Source organism: Argiope bruennichi, chromosome 2 (genome assembly GCF_947563725.1).
Source record: "Argiope bruennichi chromosome 2, qqArgBrue1.1, whole genome shotgun sequence".
In the NCBI taxonomy this organism is placed as follows: Eukaryota; Metazoa; Arthropoda; class Arachnida; order Araneae; family Araneidae; genus Argiope; species Argiope bruennichi.
Genome location: NC_079152.1, coordinates 58,304,558 through 58,319,776, shown reverse-complemented (window position 1 = coordinate 58,319,776; position 15,219 = coordinate 58,304,558).

Sequence of the window (15,219 nt, the reverse complement as noted above, 5' to 3'; positions counted from 1 at the left end):
CACCAGAATGTCCAACAGTTCTTGAGGTAAGAGTGGCCACTTCTCAATCAGCACCTGTTTCAGTTGTTGGTTTTTCTCCGGAGGATGTAATCGTTCCACAAGGCGTCTTCCCAAAGCATCCTATACATGTTCTAAGGGATTTAAATCAGGAAAGAACGCTGGCCGATTCATTAGAGTGATATCTTCCAGTAGCTGCTGAACATCAACAATCCGGTGTGACCACGCATTGTCATCCATAAAAATGAAGTCTGGCCTAATAAAACATCGGAACAGATGCACATGGGGAAAGATCAGCTCCTTACAACAGTGATCTCCAGCTACAGAACCTCTGTCGAAAACGTGAAGCTCACTACGCCCTTTCAGCTTAATGTCTCCCCAGATGAAAACTCCAGGACCACCGTAACGGTCTCTTTTCGGGATGTTACTGGGATGAAACCCTTACTCCGACCCCTTACTAAATCAACTGGTGTTGAGAATCACTTGTGGCACTGAAATGACTCTCATCTGTAAAGACGACACGACTCCATTGATGAGATGTCCAGTTTTTGTGCTCCTTACACCTCTCTAAACGGTGTTACCGATGGCCAACTTTCAAAGGGATGCAGCGTTCAGGACGATGGACGAACAGGCCATCTTTGTGAGGGCGTCTGGCCTCAGTAAACCGCGACACACTTGTCGCCCTGTTGCTGTACACAGTTGCTGAGCAGTGGCACTTTCTGACTGGTATCGGATTCTTTTCGCCTGCAGGACGATATATCGGTTATCCACTGCAGTTGTTTTCCTAGGGCGGCCACCACCAACCTTTCTAACAACTGTACCTATGGTTTGGGAGGCTTTCCATGCGCACGAAACGACACTTCTGTTGATTCCGAACTCTTCAGCTACATTGATCAAAATGTGCCCCTCCTCCAGCTTTCCGATCATTCTTCCACCTGTGAAATCGTCCAGGTGATTTTTTCTATCCATATTTCACGAAAGAACTCATTTGCACTTGTAGCGAATGTCTTTAATTGCGTCTCTGTTCTTCCTATCCTTGTAGTCTTGAGCTGCGCGCGCCACTGTACACGTTTTGCATACACTCTCGTCGCCTATGATGTTTAGATCCTGATATTTACATGCGCATCACCTTTCTACTGAATTGCGTGTTCATTGTACTGATCACAATAATAACTTTTCTGCAATTTCATGCTACTTGTTTAAAATTTACATTGTTGCTTAAGTTTTGCACACCAGTGTAATATATTTACCGCCTTTGACAATCAGATGATTTGCTAGGATTAATACTCGTTAAAATTTTCAATTAAATATATTATGTTACTTGGTATCTTAATAGCTTCTTTAGCAAAATATTTGTAAGCTTCAAATTTTTATAAGCTGTAACCTCATACTATTACAAAGACTCCATCGTTCTATTCATTCTACTGTATATCACACTAATTTTCTGTGAAATCTCGTGAAATTTGAGTTTCAAATTGTAGCGAAATGATTAAACTTCAATTAATAGAAAAATCTTTTAAATCAAATATGTTTTTTTATAAATATAATTAGCCAGAATCAGTTGGCATTAAAGTCGTATGAACTACAGAATGTTTTTTTATATATAATTTATGCGATATCGAAAAAATTATTCAATAAAAATTTACTACCTTAAATTTTAATTTTTAATTCTTAATTTCAAAAAGATTTAAATGACATAAATAATAATATTTGATTTTGTTTCAATAAATTATTGTATTTCTGAAAAAAAATTATGAATTTTATTCAGCTCTGTGGCCATAAACAGTCATATTCAGTGAAATATTCTTCATACCCCCAATTTTTAAATACAAAAAAAAAAAAAAAAAAAAAAAAAATAAAGAAAAACTTTTCTATCTTCTACGTCAAAATCTTGCGGATTTATGAAATTTTGAATATCATTATTTTAGGGCAATCAACAATTTCATAATTTGCGACTAATTAGCCTTCGATAAACTTCAGACGGCTATTCGCATATTTTCTTTGAGACTGTAGCGATTTGCTTTGAGCGAGGACAGAACTCGCACCCTTAGGATTCGTAGCCGAGTAACAAGACCACAAGACAAAAGTAATTACTCGTGTTCCGTGGCTGTTATCTGGTTTATAAATCTTCACCACATTACTCAAATAAATTGTTAGAAAATATGTTTAAAATATTTTTTAAAAATTGATTAATATTACAAAATTAAATTACGTATTAATATATTGATATTTATGAATTTTAAGATGTTGTAAAAATCCCTTTAGCGCTGTAATATTCTCGGGTGCTAACGCTAAAAAAAAAAACGTCAAAATTTCTCTTTATCTACGATTAATTAAAATTTTAACAAAAATTTCAAAAATAAATCGATTTGCTTCTGCACATTCCCATCGTCAGGTACTATGTATCGAGTTTTGTAACTCTAGATTAAATGGTCTGGTCTGTAAAGAACCAGCGTATACATCAACACACATTCCTTTTATCAATTCCTACTATTAACTCACACTCTCTCTATATACAGGGTAATTATAATCAAAGTTACCCTGTTTAGACCTATGTCGTGTCCGCTCTAGTGGAAGGATGTCAAAGAAACTTGATACTTAGGTTGTATGGATCATGGGGAACAGAAATCTGCAATAAAAAAAATTAGTTCCAATTTCAACCGCTAGGTGAGAAGGCGGTGCATGAAAAACAAAAAACACAATTTGGAACTTAAAAACTTTATTTAATTACAATATACGTTCAATGTGCATTCCATTTAGCACATGTTCAAGCCTGTTATAACGTGTTCAACAGTGGCACGAAGGGTTTCTCGATCTAAATTGTAGATATATATCAAATTTGGAACGAAATCTGTCAAGGATTGTCGACCTAACGGTCTATATTTTCATAAGCATGAAAACACTATAACTCAAAATTACAATCATTTAAATATATGAAATTTAATATGTGATTTTATGGACACAGTTGAATTTCTTTGTCAAATTTTGGTTTCAGTTTGCAGAAAAAAAGTCATCCATAATTAAAATATTTTAATTCAAAACTCGTTTTATATTTTAAAATATTGCGATCAAGGTATTCATAAATCTAAACGATGGTCTAAATAAAATTTTGATATTATTTGATATATTGCTTTTGAAATTTGTAGAGTTACTCTTAACATGTTTTTTTCTTTTATCAAGTCGCTTCCTTTTTTATTAAAGCAGTCTGTGATGGGCAAAGAATTCATTTTCCGTGCTAAAGAATCTTCTATATCGCAATGGGAAGCGTTTTACTTATTGATTCGATCGAATCTAATGTAGAATATTGAATATAAATAGTAGTAAAAATTCATAAAATAAGAACGGCTTTTTCTGCAATTTGACTGAATCATCTCCTAGGCAATTACTAAGCAATGTCTCCCTTGCCTAAGTGAACTAAAGTAGTCCATTATGAAAAATATTGATAGCGAAAATTGTAAGTGTACGCATAAGGAAAAAAAATAGACAACATCTTTCAGGCATAGCTTAGGAATGCTAATTTTATGCAAATGCTGCCTTTTTAGAAAAGTTGTATAAAGGATTCTAGCCTTTGCAAAAAATTATCATAAAAGCACTTTTAACATGAATTTTTAAAATTGATGAAATATTCAAATATTTTAATTTTTGAACAGGCTTTGTACTGTGTGATTTTTTATTTATATTTTAGATTGAATTTTACTTTTTTATATACTATCTTTAAAATTAAGAATATGAAATATTTATACATTCCCATATGCGAGTTTTTTATGAATAAAACTACTCTTTTAAATTTATTCCGCATTCTGTGAGTATCGAAATTAAATTTTCAAAACGTGAAGGGTTTTTGATGGATTTTTTGTAGGAATAAAAAATATGCAATTCCAAACATTTTGCTTGAAACTAAATAATTAGATGTAATGATAGTTTTTATATGTATTCCTAATATGAACTTACTTGAAATAAATGAATTTATTAATGAAATCAATCCGAAGGAGACGCTCAAATGGATTCATATAAGTTTGAAATTCAGTTAACATTGAATTAATAACACAGAATCAATTTAAAATTTGAATTTTTTTGTAAGAAAAATTTTTATATTTCAAAATGAAGAAATTTATACTAGAAGAAATGAATTTTTTTTATCTTCTATGAAATAAGAAACTTCTAAATAATTCACTATAAAAATATAAAGATTTAAATTATGTATTAATGATGTACTTTGAACACTTTGAAAAATTCTAGTAGTTTTTCATTCTAATTCACTGTAAAATTATCCTAAGACCACAAATGAATTTTTTGTGGGGGGGGGGGATTACAAGAACCTTTCATATTCTTAGCCTAATTTGTAGAGGAGGAGGGGGGGGGGAGGATTAATATCTCAAATTCTTTTCATAGAAAATCTTTTCAATATGAAAAGCTTTATAAATTCTATTCGAATATATAGGAAATTCGGACATGCAGTTCTATTAGATCATTCACTGCTTGTCACGTTGAGAAACAGAAACATTGAAAGACAAAATTTGTTTATTTAAACGTTACTGAGCTTTGGCGAGTTTTGGTGATTGCAGAGCTCTTTTTAAAGTATGGAAAATATATATACTTAGTTTTTTTATGATTAAATATACATTTAAAGTTTGTTAATTCTGTTTCTACATTTGCAGTATTTTGCCATTTACGTCCTTAACAAATGACAGTAAAATGCAGGAATAGAAAAATAATAGCATACATTATATAACATAATATCAGGAGAATACCTGTAGATGACTCTGGTGGATATTGAATAAAGAATGAACACACCAGTTTTGCAAGCTGTTTGTGTTAGACCAATCTAGATGAATTTGAACACTGTGATAGAAATCCAAGTCAAGTTCATTCTTGGCCTTACAGTTAATTTTTCCTTTAGAATTTTGTGGTTTCTTCAAGTTTCAATTGAAATAGAATTAAATTAAGAAAATAAAAAAAAGCTTCTCCCTTTGCACTTCTGTTACTAATTATCTCTTAGTGCTACTGTTGTTTTTCTTCCCGATACCAGTGGCTGATTTAGGCATTTTGTGTCCCTAGGCTGTCTACATCATAAGGTGCCCCTTTTAATAAACTAGTCAACTTAATTTCACATTTCAACATATTTTTAACTTCATTAACAAGTTAAATCTTTAATAAGATCTTTAATTCTTTATTTTAGTAACTTTTTTGGAAATGTTGATTATTTATTTACTAATACTCAGGATTAGACGGCATCTATCCTGACTCTCGGTGTTTATAAATACTATAATAATTAATTGAGCCTTAAGGAATCTAAGCAATTACACTTGACTAAATATCATTTTTTTCTAATATTTTATAAGTAGAACGCACTTTTTCAAATTTATATGTTTTGAAACTTTGCAAAACAATTTTTTTAAATGAACTGCTTGCAGCTCTTTTGCCCCAGCGACACAATACAACAACCTAGTTGGAAAACAACCACTGCCCGATATCATAATATTAAAGTACCAAATATCAGTAAGGATGTATAGAAATAAAAATTACAGCCATTCTCTCTAGCTTTTCGCCATGGAAAATTTTTATTCCCTTTTTGCTAATATATTTTTATATTCGAATCGACCTTTACAAAATATTGTAAAATTGTACATGTAGTAATTGTGCAAACAGCATGTCACTACAAAATATAAACCGACATTCGGTGGGAACAGAGGAATTACAACTGACGAAGTTTGTATACAAAGCAAATATTAATTTTAACTGTCATTATCTTAATGAAGGTTTTTGCTTTTTCTTCTACTAATGGCATTTAAATGAAAATGAGCCTCATTATGGGGTTAGTTTTTTTTATTCATCGTCTGCCAATTTGAAATTCAAATTATTAGTTCCTCTTGTTTTGAAACTATTTTTACTCAAAAAAGACAACGAATTAAGAAAGTGCGCCATTTTTCCCTTTTCTTTTGTACTGAGCAGCCGCATTAATACTTTCAGGACTGTTACGCCATTAATTCTTTTTTGCTGAAGAGATAACCTGGGTTTTTCTTTTGATTTTTATCGGTAACGACTTCCAATCATTATTGGATGGATGGTGAAGTGAATTATTCTGATTCATGAATACTTAGAATGCGACGTATGCTCTCATGAAAAAAAAATGATTTTCGTTCTTTCTTTTTTAGCTTTTTATATTTTTAATGCTACAAACATTAGAGAGATAACGATGAGCAGAAATCAGCTGTCAAAGCGTCAATAAAGCAAGTAATTAAAAGTTGTTAGAATTATTTAAAGGGTATAAATATTGATAATTTTGAGGAAAAAAATAAAGGAATAATCATACATTGGTGCTTTCTGTTAATTAATGAATGAATACAATGAAAGTAACACAAAGCCCGACATTAAATAAAAATCTCTTCTTCTACAAACAAGGATGAAAATTTTTTGAGCGTGTTCTTTTGGTCCATATGAAAAGGAATGCAACTGAATAGTCAAAACTCTGATTTCGAGAATTTAACGAGCAGGTGGATGAAACTTTTTCATGTGTAAGAGGAAGTATTTTATTGAGAAAACATATCACTGTTTGGGATAAATGGTGCTCAGTTGGAAAAATGAATGAAGAACAGACACTAATACAAGTTGAAAGCAACCCAAAAAACATTAAATCAAGATCATGGAAGTAATTTGACATTTATACATAACCCCTGAGTTCTCTTTACTGGGAAGTCCAGATCTGATAGGAGAATAAGTTCATTCTGAAGGAAGTGGAAAACATGCTAGAACCCATAATCATCGATTAAGGGCACCACTACAAGGTGGTTGGATCATGGCATCAGGCAGACAATTTTAATTGATCACATCTATCTATAAATATTTGCCAGCGCAACTGTGAATGATGGAATGTACAATAAATTCTTGATGCTCTTTGCCAGCTATATAGAGACACGCTTGACAATAATTTACTTCTACATAATGGGGAAAAAACCGCCCCTCATCGTGTATCACTAGTCGCGAAATATGTAAGGAGAGAAGGAATCAAACGAATTGAATTATCTGCTTATTTCCCAGTTTCTAATCGATATAAAATGTATGAGACACATTAAAACGCTGACTTACTTTCCTACAACCCACATATAGTACTCATTTAATGCTTCAAGGTACTATAAGTGAAGGCTTGAAGACAATTTATTATCGTATAGTTATAATATTCCTGGGTAGTATGATATACAATACAGCAAACAATTGTAAACTTTGCATTTTTGCTAGGAGTGACCACATATCTTAGTAATTTTTTTCTTATTAAATTCTAAAGAGTGCCTAATACCGATATTTTCTTTTTTGGCATATTGCGTAATACAAATATTTTCTATATTCTTTTATAAATGTGACTTTCTAGAAATAGCAATTCTGCATTGTACTACTATGTGTGACATGAAAAATAAATCACTCACATTACATGAATTCTTACGCTTCCTTCTATACTTTTTCAGTATTATTTGAATGCAGAAATTCTAATTGATTTTAAAAATTTAAGTGATTTTAAACTCGACATTAAAGAAAGGACAGATAACCGGTAAGTTTCTATTTAATTTTCCTAAACTTTAAGCTTTTTACAATTTCATTTTTATTAAGTTTCATCATGATGAATATCCCAAGTATACATAAAATCATATGTTAGCGATCAGGAATGATCACATACTTCATTAATGTTTATCTTAAAAATTGCAATGCCCTTTTTTATACGAACTTATACCGCAATTTCTTTTTATTTGTCTGCTTAAATTAAATTTTAGAGCATAAATAGGCATTAAGTATTTTGAAGTTATATAACATATCGCAAAGAAAATGACATGTGCAAGTTCTTGTTCTATATCCATATTCATTTGAATTACCTAAGATTTTATAGGTTTTCCTTTAATTTTTCACACAAATATATCTAATTTTGCATTTAAAATTTATATGGAAATAGAAGTCTTCTTTTAGTAAATTATCTATATTTTGGCTTACGGGAATAAACTGGATATATTCTCATAATATATCACAATAAAATTACATTTACTGTATATTCATTTCGTGGATTTTTTTAAATATTTTTATGTACTACATACAGTCAATAAAAAATATCTTTAAGTAATTTTTGACTTTGACAGAATAATTCTCAAAAAATAATTTTAAAACATTGATCCTCATAACCTTTGACACCTTTGAAATTAATTTTCTAAGAATTTTTTGTCTTTCTTCTCAAGAAAGAAATTTCAGAGAAATCTAATTATTGAAGTCAATAAATCAGAAAGCCTAAATATAAACTGTCTCCTATAAAAGGGGGCAATTAGTATTATCATTATTTTAAATTTATTTAATTTATTGTCAAGGAGGAGGATAGATATAGAATGTTCAGCTTCTAATTACTTAAAGATTGAGAATGAATAATTTAAAAGTAAACACAGGGGGGTGGGGAGAGAAAAGTTAAGAACCATTGATGTAAATAATAATGAAAGAGATTTAATAGACAATAAATTTGCTGACATACTGGTTTATATGGCGGTACCTAATGGGATTAGTATTCCAGTCCAGAAATAATTAAATTGCATGCTGTTTTGATTAAAATTCCCACTATCTCTCAACTGAATTATAACAATGTACGTGACTTTTCGAATGAACAGCGGTAGCCGTCAACAGTCCGCTACCTAATTCTACTTATTGTATGAAACTTATTCCGAGATTGTAAACGTTTATATAATTAAAATAGATTTCGAGTAAACAATACATGCATAATAGTGAAGACTTGTATTGTACTTTTGAAACAATTTACTACCAAATCTGTTTTAAATTTAACGCAAAATAATTTTATATTGATTATGTTTTTTAATGAAAGAAATTATAAAATATTGACATTGATGATCTTAAGAAATAACATTCGCTTAAAATCTAGATGATTATTATAATAAATGTTTATAAGGAATGATAAAAAATAATGTCATATCTAGAGAGTGAGAGAAATCTTTGTTAAAGAATTAAAAACGCATGTTAATATGGATAGAAATCTGTACTTTTATTCATCGGTTATTCATTTATTATTCATAGATCAATGTTCCGGTTGGTGATTGTTATGTTTTTGATTTGCTTTCAAATCAGCTGGTCAGATTACTCTTAAGCAACCTTATTTACCAATATATTTAGTTGATCGGACATTTAACAGCGGTTCGTTCATCACAAGCATATACAATCTGAATACATTATTTTATTGATAATTACCTAATTATTCATAAAATTAGAATGGACGGTAATAATCCTATTTTACAAATAAAATTGTCAATTCCTTTTTATATTTAACAGTTCTTAGATATGGAAAAATATTTAAGAAATTCAAAATTTCTCAATTTGAATGAAATTGTCTTCAAATCTGAATCAGCTTATAAATCATTTTTTTCTTGCAAAAGTTTTTGCACAAAAATGTTACTATAAATATCAGGCATAACGTATATATTTCTACACTGAATTCAAGACTTTCGATCTGGTTAGTTTTTCTTTAACTTCCCTAATAATCGGGCGTGAAAGTCACATTATAATTATCTTATTGCATATCTGAAAATTACATGAAAGCAAGCTTTGGACAGAATAAAAAGAATAAGTTCTTTTATAAAACAATTAGTCACCTCAGATGATCAACTAGTTTTCTGGGAATATAGATTATATTTGATTTCACATAAGTCGTCTTTCATAATTCCATGTTAATCATTCCACCAAACTGTCTGACCTTAAAGCCAATTTGTTTCATAAGACTTTTTGATGGAGACAGTCCCATAATATCATAGTACTATTAGAAAAATTTTCGGTTCATCTATCTTTTAAATTTTTCAATGTTGTAACTACTTTGTCACGTAAACTACACAAATATACTAAACAGAATCATTCTCCTTTAACTCTCAATGGGAGAAGAAAAGTATGGAATGAAGTATTTGATGAAGCAATGAAAACGATTGAATTTCAGGGCTGTTGAAATGTAATGTGTTGTTGAAAATCAAGCAAAAAGTATTTTTTCAAAAATTGTCTAAATTCAGCAAAAATTTGCACTATTATTAAATTAATATCATCAGAAAGACAATTTTTAAAATTTTGAAATGGCGTAAAATTTATTATTGTACAGTAATATTTTCGGAAATTATCACGGAAAAACTTCAAAATTCAGTGTAATTTTTATCTAACTGGAATTCTCATTAAATTAAAAAAAAACGTTTCTAGGGATACATTTACACTTTCTAAAGTATACATATACCAAATTTAGAAGCGGTAACCTTTAGAGCGCCAACACAAGCACATACATTCATTTTCATTATTAATATAGATAAGGGACATTGTTGGGAAGATATACTACATATATAACATATACAACATATTCCACTAGCTCAACACAAATATATCGAGTAGTTCTTCCATCCTCATTCACTGATCAATGTTTACTTTAGCAGGGAGAATGGAAGAACAGAAAGGGCTTTTTTTAAATTAAACTTCACAAGTTCGATGAGAAAAATCAGAATATTCCAGTAATATTGTCATTTTTCAGTAGTTCTTATGAAACTTGCGTACGATGTGATATGGCTAAAAAGAAAATTTAACCCGATCTCCTATCAGAGTAGACACAATAGAAGGATTATATGCTGACTATAATTTTGCTTGTAACAAGTATTCCTGTCAAAAATTTGAGCTCATTTCTTTCCTTCAGATTAACCCTCTGTCTCCACACACACACATATGAAAATTCCAAGACTGATGTAGTGATTTGGCTAGTGAATTGGCATTTCCAGAATGACTCATGGCTCTAGAATGAAAAAGACGCGGTATCACTCTTTATTTGTCCGAAGAAACTAATCAGCTACCAATAACAACAATGCAACGACTAGAAGAAGCCCTATTTATACGCCAAAACCAGTCAGCTATCGGTAAAAAATTTTAAGTTGTGATAGCCTGATACTTAGATTTCGGATTCGAGATGTTTCCTGGTTCGAAGTTCGATTCTACTTGGAATTTGTCGAATTTCGGGCTTCTTAAATCGGGTATCGTGAAAGAGGTGTTTTCAAATTGGTTTGGAGTTATAATTTTGAAGTATGTGGCTAAGTTTTTAACTTCAAAATTCGGTTTTAAATTATGGGGTTCGTTCCAATATGCTTCAAAATGTGACGTTACTGTGACAAAGCTAAAATTCGCAGTTTTAATACAAAAGTCGGAAGATAACGGGTAAAGAGAGTAGGAAGAAGGTGCAACTAGCCGCAATGTCTTTAAATTTCTCCAAGTTATAAACCATGTATTCAAATTCTCTTCGCCGTGGAGCATGATTCATATCCGGGTTGATCTTTAGAATGATTTAAAGAGATATCTATGTAGATACTCCATTCCTCTATACTATCTTTGGTTCTCACAGTTTAGAAATGATATATCAATGTGAAATGAAATAAAAAGTCTCCAAAACTTTTTTTAAAAATCATGTCTAACAAATAAGTGAAAATAACAAACAGAATCAGAAAAGAATCATCCTTTGAAAGCAATTTTTTCAAGATTAAAAGTAAAGATAATATTTCTATTAAAAATATGGTAGAGTAGATAAATTTGTATACTTTTGTCTTTTTATTTCTTAGTTTGACTTGATTGTTTCATTTTAAATATTATGTCAATTATTTTTCTTCTTTTGCTTTTAATGCAATACATTTTATAAACTAAATATTGTATTGAATTAAGTTGATATTAGACAAAAGATAATCATAATCTGCAAATGACTTAATTGGCAGTTAAAATGATAAATGAGTTAACTGAGGGGTGAGAAGTGGAAGGATGTGGGTATTTCTGGAATTCATTTTATTGTTAAATGTAAACATCTCTTCCTTTCATCTTTCCTGTCACCCCTATATTGTCAAATTAAACCCATCCAAACGCATGCGCAAAAGCGCGGTAGGTTTTAGAATCCGTTGAACAGACAGTATATATGATTAATCTTTGTCTCGTGTTTAATAAATAACTTAAGTAAACAAATTGACGTGGATAATTAATAGTTACTTTAAAGAACGCATTAGGGAAAAATTTACTTATAAAAATATTCTGTTCGCAGTGGTTAAATACTGTAGTTTTCAAAAGTACATCACAAATATTTCTTAGAAAATGCAGATTTTCTTTTTAATTTAAAGAATAAAGCTCTGAGACAAAAGTTTTAACAAGACATGTTAAATGAAATAAAATTTAATAGTCAAACTCGACTGGTATTGGTTTCTTAAAAAGCATTCAACCAAAAAATTTCAACAGAATAAATAATATAAAATTCCAACAGAAAAGTTTTGGTTCAGGGATTGAACATTTCATTACGCAAATCAATATTCTTTTTATGAAATCCTAACGAGAAACTTTCGAAGAAATTATCCAATTTATCCACCTTAAGAATGTGTTTGCATGGACACAAGAAATCGAATTGAAGGATTTCCGATTATTGAATTCTCGACTCAGAAATATTTAGAATATTCGTTTTAGATTGGTCGGGTTCCTTTATTTTGGATACCATTTGAAATCAGCTCATATTGAAAGATTTTTTTTATTTTTTATTTTCTGCTCCGACCTAAGCAGTTGTGAAACCAATAATTATAGTATCAAGCTAATAATCAATATATTGGAACATATTTGAAATAATATTTATTATTAAAATAAATTTATATATTTAAGTTTTAGAGTTTAAAAATCCCTAGATAATATATCAACAAAATAAAATCATAACAGCAATACAATAAAATGATTAAAACACTGCCATTATAAATTTAAAATGTAATACATAAAAAAATTCTAATTGCTACAAGACAACAATCAATATTTCTGTGATTCACAGATGTAGCAACTTATTTTGTAAATCTTACAAACTTTTGCGACAACTTCACTAGATTTTACTTATATTATTCAAACACTCCTTCTTCAAGACATCTGCAGATTGTCTGTGATGATTTGTTTGGATTTGGGAATACTCAGAAAAGACATTAATGTGCGATGCTCATTTTTCTTCGAATGCAATGTGGTGAGTTTGATTTTTTAGGCGGAAGAAAAAAAAAAGGGAAACGGTCCAAGCCCATTTAAAAGGCAAATTAAATATTTATTACAGATGCCAACCTTATTTTTACACAGTTAATGTATTTCTTTCTCTAGTGGCCTGTATTAAATCTTTTTCTGAAATATTTATGAAGCTTATGTTTATTATATTCATATTTATCAATTACCTGCAGTGATAAATATGAAGCTATATGTAAAACTAAATATGATGACGCTAAATATGAGCTATATGAAGCTAAATATGATAAATATAAAAATTAAGCTGTTCTATTAGCCCTGGTAACTTCCACTGAAAGCGTTTTTTGAATGGCACGGAGTCAAAGAATCTTTTGTCGTGCAACAACCACCACAGGATCCCCTTGTTCAATATTTAAGATTGCTTTATAAAGTTTATTTTTATCTGTTATCTGAACTCAAATTAGATTTAATTATATCATTAAACTTTTTCTCAATATCGGGATCATAGAATTTAATGACAAAATATGAAAAAATTGAGCCAATTTACTACAAATTAAAATCCGAAAATATTTGAGGCTGTAGCAAAATTTGAAAATTTTATTAAAAATCGCATTTTTACTGAATTCTGAATTATTTTTTCAATAATATTTCTTGCTTTTCTATCTATTGTATTATTTTTTTCGTATTTGCTTTTCTATTTTCGCTTTTTTTTATAATTATATATATATAACGACCTGGCACTCTCGCGTTGTAGAATTTGAAACGCCTATATATGCATAGTCATTCTGAAGTTGTCTATCCAGTCACACTCTATTTTGATTGTGAATTATATGAATTCGCCCACAATATAAATCTTCCATAAATTGTAAAATAGAAAAATTAGTGCAAATATTCCAAATGATCGGAAATAGCGATTGAGAGCATTTGAATTTTGATTCTGCCCTTAATGTTAAATTTTTTTTATTCTTCACTTAGCAAAAAAATCATTTGCACAAAAATTCGTGGCAAACTATGTGAGGAACGAAACAAAATTATTAAATAAAATCGACGAATAGTCAGCATTTTAAATGTGACTATAATCGGTTTTATGTAAAAAAAAAGATGTGAACACAGAAGGGCATTGTCGAAAGATTTTTATAGTGCTTTAATTTTGCCTATAATTTTAGAAACAAATTTTTCAAAAATTCTATGTTTCTCAAAACTTAATTATTTATCATCTAAGATAATGTTTGTAATTACCTATTTATCGAATCGAAGTCTAAATAATGCTATAAGGAAGTCAGTAGGGGTTTTTATATTGCGATCTTGGGATTGTTGTAACTTCTAGTTCTTCACTTTTTAATATTGCATATTTGAATCATTTAAATTCCTGGTATTTTTCATCAAATTTGAGGTTAAATATTTATTTAACAAAAATATAACTTTTATTTTTTATTTTGGATAAACAAGTATTTTAACTAAAAAATAGTTACTGAAAATATTAATTTGGCAATTAATTCGAAACGATTCATCCCATCTAATTCATTAAAAATCTATAGAATGTTATAAGGAAGTCAGTAGGGGTTTTTATATTGCGATCTTGGGATTGTTGTAACTTCTAGTTCTTCACTTTTTAATATTGCATATTTGAATCATTTAAATTCCTGGTATTTTTTCATCAAATTTGAGGTTAAATATTTATTTAACAAAAATATAACCTTTATTTTTTATTTTGGATAAACAAGTATTTTAACTAAAAAATAGTTACTGAAAATATTAATTGATTTTAATAGAAAATGTAAAGTTCAGATTGCTTTTCACTTTTTTTTTTTTTTTTTTTTGTCTTTCTGCCATTATAAAAATTCACAAAATGGTGATTGAAAAAATTTAAGAACAGCGTACTGCATAGTTAAAATAATTTTGTAAATTAGCATAACATAATTTCATGGCTTAACTAATATAAAAATAAGCATATTTGAATCCATATGATTAAAATGATTGAAAATTACTTACAAATGCAATCCACAATTTTTGTTTTATTTCCGGAAGAATATCAAACCTCGCATCTAGTAAAATAAAACAAAAGAAAACAATATATGACACCAATCTCGATTCTTTTAGTGCAAATCAAAAAATCTTTTATTCACTTAATTATTTGTAATGTCAAAAGGCAGAACTCGGCATGTGATGTAATAACAGAATAACCAAAGTGAAAAAAAAAACAGAAACAAAAAAATG